Raw genomic sequence first — 14,221 nt, forward strand, 5'->3', positions numbered from 1 at the left:
CACATTCCTATGTTTGTTTCCTTAGTGTAGACTGCAGTGTGGAAACCTCCGCCCTTTTCCATGACTGTTACATCTAGAAAAGGCAGCTTCCCATCCTTTTCCGTCTCGTAAGTGAAACGCAGCACGGAACTCTGCTCAAATGCCTCCTTCAGCTCCTGCAGATGTCTGACATCAGGTACCTGTGTAAAAATATCGTCAACATACCTGCAGTATATGGCCGGTTTCAAGTTCATGTCGACTAAGACTTTTTGCTCGATGGTACCCATGTAGAAGTTTGCAAACAGGACACCTAGGGGAGAACCCATGGCGACCCCATCTACTTGCTTATACATGTGCCCATCCGGGCTCAAGAAGGGTGCCTCTTTAGTACAAGCTTGGAGTAGTTTCCTCAGAATACTTTCTGGCATGTCAAGAGGAGTACAGGCTGGATCACGATACACTCTGTCGGCTATCATTCCGATTGTCTCGTCCACAGGTACGTTGGTAAACAGCGATTCTACGTCCAACGAGGCTCTTATCCCTGTGGCCCGTGTGCCCCGCAGTAAGTCCACAAATTCCTTTGGAGACTTCAGGCTGAAGGCGCAAGGAACATAAGGAGTCAGCAGGCCGTTGAGTCGCTTCGCCAGTCTGTACGTGGGTGTGGGTATCTGGCTAATGATTGGCCGAAGTGGGTTTCCAGGCTTGTGGGTCTTGACATTTCCATACGCATATCCAGGTTTATATTCCCCAATGATCTTTGGCAGGTGGAGTCCGGATTTCTTGGCGTTCACAGTTTCGATCAGTTTGTTGACCTTTGCTTTTAATTCGGCTGTAGTGTCCTTCGTTACCCTTTGGAACTTAGTTTGGTCAGAGAGTATGATGTTCATTTTCGCCAGATATTCGTCTTTTTTAAGAATGACATATATTGGCGACTTGTCACCTCTCCTGACAACTATCTCCTTGTTCTCACGAAGGCTTTTAGCTGCCGCTTTAAGCTCGGGGGACAGTATGGTGCTTCTGTAGTTGCCTCGATTCTTTCCTCCTTCTGCAATAAGTTCTGCTTGTAAGGTAGAACTTTAGTTCAAAGCAGAACTTATTGCAGAAGGAGGAAAGAATCGAGGCAACTACAGAAGCACCATACTGTCCCCCGAGCTTAAAGCGGCAGCTAAAAGCCTTCGTGAGAACAAGGAGATAGTTGTCAGGAGAGGTGACAAGTCGCCAATATATGTCATTCTTAAAAAAGACGAATATCTGGCGAAAATGAACATCATACTCTCTGACCAAACTAAGTTCCAAAGGGTAACGAAGGACACTACAGCCGAATTAAAAGCAAAGGTCAACAAACTGATCGAAACTGTGAACGCCAAGAAATCCGGACTCCACCTGCCAAAGATCATTGGGGAATATAAACCTGGATATGCGAATGGAAATGTCAAGACGCACAAGCCTGGAAACCCACTTCGGCCAATCATTAGCCAGATACCCACACCCACGTACAGACTGGCGAAGCGACTCAACGGCCTGCTGACTCCTTATGTTCCTTGCGCCTTCAGCCTGAAGTCTCCAAAGGAATTTGTGGACTTACTGCGGGGCACACGGGCCACAGGGATAAGAGCCTCGTTGGACGTAGAATCGCTGTTTACCAACGTACCTGTGGACGAGACAATCGGAATGATAGCCGACAGAGTGTATCGTGATCCAGCCTGTACTCCTCTTGACATGCCAGAAAGTATTCTGAGGAAACTACTCCAAGCTTGTACTAAAGAGGCACCCTTCTTGAGCCCGGATGGGCACATGTATAAGCAAGTAGATGGGGTCGCCATGGGTTCTCCCCTAGGTGTCCTGTTTGCAAACTTCTACATGGGTACCATCGAGCAAAAAGTCTTAGTCGACATGAACTTGAAACCGGCCATATACTGCAGGTATGTTGACGATATTTTTACACAGGTACCTGATGTCAGACATCTGCAGGAGCTGAAGGAGGCATTTGAGCAGAGTTCCATGCTGCGTTTCACTTACGAGACGGAAAAGGATGGGAAGCTGCCTTTTCTAGATGTAACAGTCATGGAAAAGGGCGGAGGTTTCCACACTGCAGTCTACACTAAGGAAACAAACATAGGAATGTGCCTAAATGCCAACAGCGACTGCCCCGACAGGTACAAGAGGAGTGTTGTTAACGCATACGTCGACCGTGCTCTCAGCCACAGCTCAGAATGGAAGCAAGTCGACGAAGAACTCTGTAGGGTAAGGCAGGTCCTAGTCAATAACGGCTTCTCCAATGGTTTCATCGAAGACATCATAAGAAGGAAAGTGAAAAGCCATGCAACCTCTGAAGAGACAACTAACACAACACCTATACCCCCTATTAGACTATTTTACAGGAACTTCTTTTCCACAGCTCATAAAACGGAGGAAAGGGTCCTGAAAGATATTGTTAATAGAAACGTTATCCCTACAGACAAAAATCAGAAGATACAACTGACGATTTACTATAAAACCAGAAAAACGGCCAGCCTACTCATGAGAAACTCTCCAGACACAAAACAGAACGCTTTAAAAGAGACTAACGTCGTCTATGCCTTCAAATGCCCACTTGGGGACTGTAAGCTCCAAAAAACCCAGTATATAGGCAAGACAACAACATCTCTTTCTAGGCGTTTAACGATGCATAAGCAACAGGGCTCCATTAAGGAACATATAATCTCTTCCCATAACCAAACCATCGCCAGAGAAATCCTAGTAAACAACACAGAAATCATCGATAGATACAGCGATAGCAGGCGGCTTGACGTTTGCGAGGCACTACACATCAAGAAGTCAACACCAGCAATCAACAGCCAATTATTGCACAACTATATTCTACCCACCTCAAGACTGCGCTCCAATATAGAAGCATCAAGAAATATGGACCAATAGGCTTTCTACAAACACTTCTATTCAATACCCATTGTTTCTGTTCTGTCTTGTGTTGATACTTTTAATACCCTGTTAATATCCCCTCCTGTTCTGTCTTGTGTTGATAATGCCACATCACCCTTCCCACCTCACTCAAATGTAGATATAATATCAGAGAGACGTAAGTTCTAATCAGTTGTGTATTTGTGAAGTGTTTGAAAATGTAATAAGTTTTACGAAACGCGCCCGTGTCGCGTCAGACTAAAAATAAAAATGAATTTTGGAGAAGTGATTTTTGATTTACCTCCAACAGTGAAGCGTAATGTACGAAAGATTGAGAAAATTCGTGTTAGAATTATTAATCTTACTTTTTCGGTCATATTTAATAATATATGTCTACAGGAAAGACTGCTACCAAAATATACTAATATATATATATATATATATATATATATATATATATATATATATATATATATATATATATATATATATTTATATATATATATATATATATATATATATATATATATATATATATATATATATATATATATATATATATATATCGTACCTAGTAGCCAGAACGCATTTCTCAGCCTAATATGCAAGGCCCGATTTGCCTAATAGGCCGAGTGATTTTCTTTATTTTCAATAAAATGTTTCCAGTTGGTTTATTTTAAATATTTTTATTATATTACATTAAGAACATAAATTATTGATTTAGTTGTGTTAGTTTAGGTTAGGTTAAGATAGGTTAGGTTGGGTTCGGTCATAAATCTCCATTAGTTGTAACTCAAATTAAAAAAAATTAAGTCATACATAATGAAATGGATAGCTTTATCATTTAATAAGAAGAAAAATTGAAAAATATTGAAATTCAGGAAAACTTGGCTTATTAGGCAAATCGGGCCTTGCATAGTAGGCTGAGAAGTGCGTTCTGGCTACTAGGTACGACACATATATATATATATATATATATATATATATATATATATATATATATATATATATATATATATATATATATATATATATATATATATATATATTGTCATGTATGTTTTGTAACCTTTAAATACACAATAAAGGAAAATATATATATATATATATATATATATATATATATATATATATATATATATATATATAAATATATATATATATATATTTATATATATATATATATATATATATATATATATATATATATATATATATATATATATGTCGTACCTAGTAGCCAGAACTCACTTTTTGGCCTACTATTCAAGGCCCGATTTGCCTAATAAGCCAAGTTTTCATGAATTAATGCTTTTTCGACTACCTAACCTACCTAACCTAACCTAACCTAACTTTTCCGGCTACCTAACCTAACCTAACCTATAAAGATAGGTTAGGTTAGGTTAGGTAGGGTTGGTTAGGTTCGGTCATATATCTGCGTTAATTTTAACTCCAATAAAAAAAAATTGACCTCATACATAATGAAATGGGTAGCTTTATCATTTCATAAGAAAAAAATTAGAAAAAATATATTAATTCAGGAAAACTTGGCTTATTAGGCAAATCAGGCCTTGAATAGTAGGCCAAAAAGTGAGTTCTGGCTACTAGGTACGACATATATATATATATATATATATATATATATATATATATATATATATATATATATATATATATATATGTCGTACCTAGTAGCCAGAACGCACTTCTCAGCCTACTATGCAAGGCCTGATTTGCCTAATAAGCCAAGTTTTCATGAATTAATGCTTTTTCGACTACCTAACCTACCTAACCTAACCTAACCTAACTTTTCCGGCTACCTAACCTAACCTAACCTATAAAGATAGGTTAGGTTTGGTTAGGAAGGGTTGGTTAGGTTCGGTCATATATCTACGTTAATTTTAACTCCAATAAAAAAAAATTGACCTCGTACATAATGAAATGGGTAGCTTTATCATTTCATAAGAAAAAAATTAGAAAAAATATATTAATTCAGGAAAACTTGGCTTATTAGGCAAATCGGGCCTTGAATAGTAGGCCAAAAAGTGAGTTCTGGCTACTAGGTACGACATATATATATATATATATATATATATATATATATATATATATATATATATATGTCGTACCTAGTAGCCAGAACGCACTTCTCAGCCTACTATGCAAGGCCCGATTTGCCTAATAAGCCAAGTTTTCATGAATTAATTGTTTTTCGACTACCTAACCTAACCTAACCTAACTTTTTCGGCTACCTAACCTAACGTAACCTATAAAGATAGGTTAGGTTAGGTTAGGTAGGGTTGGTTAGGTTCGGTCATATATCTACGTTAATTTTAACTCCAATAAAAAAAATTGACCTCATACATAATGAAATGGGTAGCTTTATCATTTCATAAGAAAAAAATTAGAGAAAAGTATAATAATTCAGGAAAACTTGGCTTATTAGGCAAATCCGACCTTGCATAGTAGGCCGAGAAGTGCGTTCTGGCTACTAGGTACGACATATATATATATATATATATATATATATATATATATATATATATATATATATATATATATATATATGTCGTACCTAGTAGCCAGAACTCACTTCTCAGCCTACTATTCAAGGCCCGATTTGCCTAATAAGCCAAGTTTTCCTGAATTAATATATTTACTATAATTTTTTTCTTATGAAATGATACAGCAACCCTTTTCTCTATGTATGAGGTCAATTTTTTTTTATTGGAGTTAAAATTAACGTAGATATATGACCGAACCTAAGCAACCCTACCTAACCTAACCTAACCTATATTTATAGGTAAGGTTAGGTTAGGTAGCCAAAAAAAGCTAGGTTAGGTTAGGTTAGGTAGGTTAGGTAGACGAAAAAACATTAATTCATGAAAACTTGGCTTATTAGGCAAATCGGGCCTTGAATAGTAGGCTGAGAAGTGCGTTCTGGCTATTAGGTACGACATATATATATATATATATATATATATATATATATATATATATATATATATATATATATATATATATAACTGAAAACGCCACACCTCAAGAAGTGACTCGAAACCCGGTGTAAACGGAGACAAATGGCAAAATGTTTCTTTCACCCTGATGCTCCTGTTGCCTACCAGTAAATAGGTACCTGGGAGTTAGACAGCTGCTATGGGCTGCTTCCTGGGGGGGGGAGGGTGTAACAAAAACGAGGCCTGGTCGAGGACCGGGCCGTGGGAAATCTAAGCCCCGAAATCATCTGAAGATAACCCAGACCGCCAGGAGCACAATGCAACTGGTGTACATGGTACCGTATCCACTCTACCATCAGTGACCGTACAAAAGACGATCATAGCCGAGGCTATTTGACCACCGTCCCGACGGCACTTTGATGGTAATCTTGGGCACAATTATTTCATCAAAATACCTCACTTTGTGGGGCCACATGAGCAACACAAAAGCTTCAAAGGTCTCCAAGAATATATGCAACTGAAAACTCCACACCCCAGAAGTGACTCGAAACCAGAGCGCCAGGAGCACAATGCAACTGGTGTACATTTCTGGTCTAGTACCAAAGCCTTTTGAATGGCTAGTGTCTCTGTAAATTTAAACACCCGTTTGAGTCCCCAACTGTATACAGAGTTTCCTGTCAATCGCAGCTCCGGTTTCTTGTCCCCGCTGGTCTACTGAACCATCTGCGATGTACGTGAAGCTGTCAGATGCCAAGTTTGCTTCTACTTGCATCTGTGCAATATTAAGTAGCAGATGAGAATTAGTCTGGGGGTTTTCCTTCAAGAGCCATAATCGTAAAGGCAGCAATTCCCAAGAGCTTACATAACGAAGTCTACATATATTTCGTCGACGCCACTCTCAGTGATTGTATTTCTTATATCGAATGCATTTATGGCATTTATCGCACAATGGGTTCACCTGTTGCTATTGGAGGCTCTTCTGTCCCGAGTTAGTGCTCCAGTGATTATATTTTTAAGTGATTAAAAAGTGATAATTAAGTGATTCTAGGTCTAGTCAATATCTAGGTCATCATGCACACAGCTATACCTTTTACCTATATTACAATCGATGTTAGCTTGGTTTCTAGTCTTAGGTTCAGTATTTTAGTCCATCTGGGAGCCCCTGTTATGACTCCCCTGACATGACGTTGAGGTTGCTTCATTTTTAATAGCCTCAACGTTTGCCCACTGGCCAGAAGAAAGAATGGGTAAGGCAGGCGCTGCATGATCAACTAGGGAACGAACAGCGTGTATGTATGACATTCTTAACACAGTGTCCCGCTCCTAGACGGGGCCCTGTGATTGCTCTCATTATATTCAGTCATGATTTTGCTTTCTCCTTCAGATATTGAATTTACTTGTTGAATGTCACTTTAGAATCTATCCACCCTCCGAGATATTGATATTGATATACACATTTGATATTGTGCAACCCACTGAAGGTTAATGTCTTGACTGGGTAGGTGCCTATCTGGTGTGTTGCCATCTAGACTCATTGCCTTAGACTTCTGTGCAGATATTTTTAGCCCTAAAATGCTCCTTTCAGATGTTACTTTATCTAACGCCCCTTGTGCTTTATTTAGAAGTGAAGAACCTGTAATGACTAAGGCTATATCATGAGCATAGCTTAGCAATTTAATCCCCTCTGCAAATGTTATCGTAACGAGGTTTTCCATAAGAATGTTAAAAAGACTAAAACTGAGGCCTCCTCCTTGTGTATTCCCAATCTCATGCAAGTGGTAGTCCGACACTAGTCCTTGGAACTTTACTCTGGCATACGTGTGACTTAGGTCATCTTGAATCCATGCTAGCATATTTCCCTTTACAACTTTTTTAATTAAGGTGTGTAAAATTGCTTATAGGCTTGCAAGTTGGAATGCTTTTTCTAGATCAAGGAAGATCACTATAGCCGGACCTGAGTTAACTGTTCCTAGTAATGTTGCTATGCAGTTGGCAGTACCTACTCCTCTAGTGAAGCCAAATATGTGTTTATGCAGGTCTCCAGTCTTCAACAGTAGCCTATTTAAGATCATCTGCTCTGTAGTTTTACTAATGCATGATGTTAATGAAATGGGTCTGTAATTGCCAGGTTCTTTCGGCTTAGGATTCGGAAAGAAGTCTGCTTTCTTCCAAGAGGTTGGTAGTTTGCCTTGCTGCCAAGATGCATTGATGACGTCCAACATCCCTTGTACAGATGATAGAATAATAGACTGTGAGTTATGAGGTACACGGCCATGAGTTATGAGGAAAACGACTATGAGTTATAAGAACAACAGGCGTGAATTATGAGGAAAACGGCCGTAAATTATGAGGTCAATGGCCATCAGTTATGTAGTCAACGGCCAGGAGTTATGAGGTAAACGGCCGTGAGTTATGAGGTAAACGGCCATGAGTTATGAGATCAACGGGCGTGAATTATGAGGAAAACGGCCGTAAATTATGAGGTCAATGGTCATCAGTTATGAGGTCAATAGTCGTGAGTTATGAGGTTAACGGCCGTGAATTATGAGGTAAATGGTCGTGAGTTATGATGTAAACGGTCGTGAGTTATAAGGTGAACGGTCGTGAGTTATAAGGTGAACGGTCGTGAGTTATAAGGTGAACGGTCGTGAGTTATAAGGTGAACGGTCGTGAGTTATAAGGTGAACGGTCGTGAGTTATAAGGTGAACGGTCGTGAGTTATAACGTGAACGGTCGTGAGTTATAAGGTGAACGGTCGTGAGTTATAACGTGAACGGAGGCTGCAGAGACAGAGTCCAAGATTCTTCAGCCCCCCCCCCTCCGCTATCCCTATACACACACGCACACTCAAGAATCTGTCCACCAGTTGATTGACAGTTGAGAGGCGGGATTAAAGAGCCAGAGCTCAACCTCCGCAAGGACAACTAGGTGAGTCCACACACACACATACACATACACACACACACCCAGAACTAGATGAGGAAGCAGCCCTTGAAGAGAAACTACTAAATATTTTGGTAATAGCAGAGTAAGAATACTACTAGCATCACTGGATGTAACAAAAGCTACTGGGCCAGACGGAATATCAACATGGATGTTAAAAGAAGCAGCACAGGCCTTCAGCATACGTCTAGCACTAATCTTTAATGAGTCACTTACAACAGGAGTATTGCCCAGCTGCTGGAAGAAGGCAAATGTGGTGTCAATATACAATAAAGTAAAATAAAATAAAGAGGCACTTAACTACAGACGAGTGTTACTCACAAGAATCCCTTTCAAAGTACTTAAAAGAATTATTAGGTTAAGACTAGTTGCACACCTAGAAAGAAGTATGTCTGTAAGCAAACAACACCATGGCTTTAGAGAAGGGAACTCAGGGCTGACGAACCTCCTGGAGTTTTATGATAAGGTAACGAAAATAAGGCAAGACAGAGAAGGCAGAGCAGACTGCATATTTCTGGACTGCCAAAAAGCCTTTGATACTGAACCACACGGGAGGTTACTATTCAGACTTGAGAGGCAGGCGGGAGTAGTCAGAAAGTCATAATTAACATGGAAAGGGAATTACCTAACAGACAGGTGTCGGAGAGTGACAGTGAGGGGTGAGGAGTCCGACTGCTGTAGAGAGACAAGCGGGGTGCCTCAAGGATCGGTGCTGGCTCCCATACTTTCATCATTTATGTAAATGACTTGACTGCAAGAGTTGAGTCTTATGTGTCGATGTTTGCAGATGATACAAAACTAATGAGAAGGGTTGAAACAGATGAGGATTGTAAGATTATTAAGAATGACTTGAACAGGTTGTAGAGCTAGTCCTAGAAATGGCTGCTATAGTTCAACACCAGCAAGTGTATTGTGATGGAAATGGGATCAGGAGCCTGGAGACTGAAAGGTCAATACACCTTGAAGGGAAACTACCCAGCTATAACGACTAGAGAAAAAGATCTGGGAGTGGACATAACACCAAACCTGACTCCAGACGGTCATATAAATAGAGTAACGTCAGCACCAAATTCTTCATTGGTAAAAGTCAGAACGTCATTCAGAAACTTGAATAAGGAGGCTTTTAGAACACTATACCGCCTATGTGAGGCCAGTCTTAGAGTATGCCGCTCCATCATGGAGCCCCACCGAAAAAAATATAAAAAGCTCGAAACGGTGCAGAAGTTTGCAACGAGACTTGTTCCAGAGCTGGAACGATGAGGTACGAAGAGAGACTGAATGAACTAAACCTGGCAACTTTAGAAATGAGGAGGGGGAAAGGAGAGAGAGTGGACATGATACAGACGTTTAAAATACGTTGAGGGATGGAAACAAGAAATGTTTACAACGAATACCAACAGAAGGAGGCCGGAAGCTTGAGACCCCTCCTTAACCTTAGTTTATGTTATTCCCTTATTACACATCTTAACAATTGTTATTCAGCAGCCCATCCTCCTGTTTTGGTAGTACTTATAGCAACGATGAGAACCAGAGATTATATACCGACGTACAACGAAATTAGAAGTTAGAAATCTGAACTATTGAGTTGGACAAACCGGAAAACTATTATATACCCATGCTGTTTTGACAAACTAATCTAACCTTCCAAGGTCTAATACACGATATTTGAGGCCAAATATAGTATATATTTGTGCTGTACTAGGCCTAGGAGTATTTAAGTTTGTGTTTTAGCTTCATTTATTTTAAAAGAATTCCTTACTAGTCAGTATACTACTATCTAAAAGCTAAGTACGTACACAATCCTGACTATTGACACAATATTTAAACAGGAGGATGGGTTGCGGCCAGCTTCTGCGGGTCATTCACGACTGTCACTATGTTTCTTCATGCAATTTAGCACATTTTAGTACTCACATCTCACCCTTTTAAAGGATGAAAGGTAAAGTCAATTGTTCACACACACCTGTGCACTTTTTACTAACGTTCATCAGGATTCTTTCACGTGTCTCATTTTATAAGTATTAGAGGTAAAGTTATTTTGTTTAGTACATAATTTCATCCATTCTTTGAGCGATATGTCCTTCTAATACCTTGGTTTTCCATTGAATTGTCCTCTCTGTTTATTGTGAATGGTATATTTTCCTGGGCTATATTTTCTCTTGCCTTAACCTTTTCTAATCTTTATGCGATTGTCATGGGGTATTTTTTTAAATATTTTCCTTTAACCTAACCTTACAGTTGTAGTTTATTTTCTCTCTCTCTCTCTCTCTCTCTCTCTCTCTCTCTCTCTCTCTCTCTCTCTCTCTCTCTCTCTCTCTCTCTCTCTCTCTCTCTCTCTCTCTCTCTCTCTCTCTCTCTCTCTCTCTCTCTCTCTCTCTCTCTCTCTCTCTCTCTCTCTCTCTCTCTCTCTCTCTCTCTCTCTCTCTCTCTCTCTCTCTCTCTCTCTCTCTCTCTCTCTCTCTCTCTCTCTCTCTCTCTCTCTCTCTCTCTCTCTCTCTCTCTCTCTCTCTCTCTCTCTCTCTCTCTCTCTCTCTCTCTCTCTCTCTCTCTCTCTCTCTCTCTCTCTCTCTCTCTCTCTCTCTCTCTCTCTCTCTCTCTCTCTCTATCTCTCTCTCTCTCTCTCTCTCTCTCTCTCTCTCTCTCTCTCTCTCTCTCTCTCTCTCTCTCTCTCTCTCTCTGTCTTATACTCCTATCTCCTGTATATTTTTGTCTGCCTTTCTTTATTTATATAGTATATATGATGATATTTATTCGTATGTAGAGTAAAGCTCCAATTACTAGAACAGACACATGAGTTGGATTTCTCTGCGGACACAGATGAACAGTTTAGATCCAACGGTTGTCATTAGATACGCAGGAGTGGTGGAGGACGCTCGCTCGATAGGATAAACAGTGTTCTCTCAAGCTAACGCTTGCGTCGACAATCTACATTTGCCTACCAACACCTATGACTCACTAATAGATGTAAGAGGGCTGGAAGGATCACAAGGGATGCGAATAGCGGTAGTAGTATCTCACTTTAATCTTTCAATGCAATAACACTATTTTAGATAAAGATGGAACATGATGGATTATTTAAAGCGTAGACTGGGAGGAGAGTGTCACTCAAGTTAATTCCTTTACTTACTTAGTTGTTCTGGATAGTATTCATAAACAAATGTTATTTCATGCTTGCACTGATATGCGTATCTTCTCTCTCTCTTAATTTCACTGATACGCCCTCGAATTACTCACCATATCATTTACTCTAATCATTTGTAATCTAATGATTAGAGTGAATGATCTAATGCTCTATCTCGTTGTTTACGATTTATTTTGTTATTCCCGTTATCTTTGTTCTCTACGAAATATATATTTATATATTGAAACGTCATATCTGTGAGGAACTTCCTACCTGAAAATAAAAACTTCCTACCTGTAAGTGAAAAATTCATTGATGAAATACAATTATTTTCACTGATCGGAACTTTTTGAAAATATCACTGTATGAAACATTTTGAAAATATCACTGTACGAAATATTTTGAAGACTGTACGAAACATTAAGATTTTGCAGGCGATGAGTCACAATAACGTGGTTGAAGTATGTTGACCAGACCACACACTAGAAGTTGAAGGGACGACGACGTTTCGGTCCGTCCTGGACCATTCTCAAGTCGATTAAGATTTTCCCTTTCAACTTCGTTCATTTCCAACATTCCCGTTTTCTATGTTTTGCAACTGCATTGAAACAACTTGCAACATGACCCCCCTTGTTCAGTCAGTGATCTACAACATTTTGCAACAATTTGCAACAGCGCTCGGGGATTGGACTACAAGGGCCCGGACTCGATTTCTAGCCGAGACAGAAACAAATGGGGAGAATTTCTTTCACCCTGATGCCTCTGTTTAGCTAGCAGTAAATAGATACCTGGGAGTTATACAGCTGCTACGGGCTGCGTCATGGAAATATGTGTGTGTGTGTGTGTGTGTGTGTGTGTGTGTGTGTGTGTGTGTGTGTGTGTGTGTGTGTGTGTGTGTGTGTGTGTGTGTGTGTGTTTACTAGTTGTGTTTTTGCGGGGGTTGAGCTTTGCTCTTTCGGCCCGCCTCTCAACTGTCAATCAACTGTTTACTAACTACTATTTTTTTTTTTTTCCACACCACACACACACACCCCAGGAAGCAGCCCGTGACAGCTGACTAACTCCCAGGTACCTATTTACTGCTAGGTAACAGGGGCACTTAGGGTGAAAGAAACTTTGCCCATTTGTTTCTGCCTCGTGCGGGAATCGAACCCGCGCCACAGAATTACGAGTCCTGCGCGCTATCCACCAGGCTACTCACCTAGTTGTACTCACCTAGTTGTGTTTGCGGGGGTTGAGCTCTGGCTCTTTGGTCCCGCCTCTCAACCGTCAATCAACAGGTGTACAGATTCCTGAGCCTATCGGGCTCTGTCATATCTACACTTGAAACTGTGTATGAAGTCAGTTTGTGTGTGTGTGTGTGTGTGCGCGAATGGTAGAGAGAAGTATATGAAGAAGACATAATAGAGAAAAAATTGATTGGTAAGAATGGTGGGATCCAAGAGCTAATAGCTCGATTCTGTAGACACAAATAGTAAATACGCACACTCCCACTGAAAGGAAAAGTTGTGGAATCCACATGAACAAATCCACAAGGGCCGTGACGAGGGTTCCAACATTCGTCTGAGAGGATCCCAGACGCGCCTTAATCGACTGAGCTATGACGTGATAAAAAGAATTGCAACCGGGAGTTCAACTTGACCTCACAATTTTCAGCTTGAACTCCCTGTTGCAATTCTTTTACCATGTCGTAGCTCAGTCGATTAAGGGGCGTCTGCATGGGATCCTCTCGGACGTAGGTTGGAACCCTCGTCACGAACCTTGTGGATTTGTTCATTTGATGCATCACGCTATTGTGATTTCTGTGTGTTGTGGAATCCACCTACATCCATAATTTTAAGGACGGATTCGACAAAGAATTTGAACAACAGAATGGTTCAATTGTAACGCAACAGGTACAACAAGGCTGGTAGTGGACCATAACGAGCTAGACCTAACACCCTCCCCATAGACACTGGAGGTAAGAATTGTTACGTAAAAACACACAAACATGTTTTCTGGTAAAATATAAAGCTTACACTGTAATGCAGGAAGAGCTGGAGCCTATATGTGTTCGAGAGAGCCACTACCGCCACACTGCTGCCCGCTCCTCCCTGATACTTGGGCCCAGGGAGCATGGCTGCCAGATAATGGCTTGTGTGACCTTCCTGCTGTATGCTTGATCATCCGTCGTGGGCAACACTATCTCAAATATTGTACCCTCCAAGAGGACCCCAAGCTTGCTGAGTTGATCTTATTAAATGTCGTTCCATAATGACGTGACTCAAACTCGCAAAATATATAAATGGCTTAGGGATGTGGTGAGTGCATAACTGGCAACAAG

General features: G+C 40.2%; 1 protein-coding gene across 1 annotated transcript in view; it reads right to left on the minus strand.

Moving 5' to 3' along the window:
• Positions 1–14,067, minus strand: part of LOC123767222 (methyl farnesoate epoxidase) — a 211,364-nt gene extending 197,297 nt beyond the window's left edge. Inside the window, exon 1 of the mRNA XM_069304726.1 lies at positions 13,917–14,067. The gene's annotated coding sequence lies outside the window, so the exon portion shown is untranslated. The remainder of the gene's footprint in view (positions 1–13,916) is intronic.
• Between the last annotated feature and the right edge of the window lie 154 nt (positions 14,068–14,221).

The sequence above is a fragment of the Procambarus clarkii genome, chromosome 53 (genome assembly GCF_040958095.1).
Source record: "Procambarus clarkii isolate CNS0578487 chromosome 53, FALCON_Pclarkii_2.0, whole genome shotgun sequence".
Classification (NCBI taxonomy): Eukaryota; Metazoa; Arthropoda; class Malacostraca; order Decapoda; family Cambaridae; genus Procambarus; species Procambarus clarkii.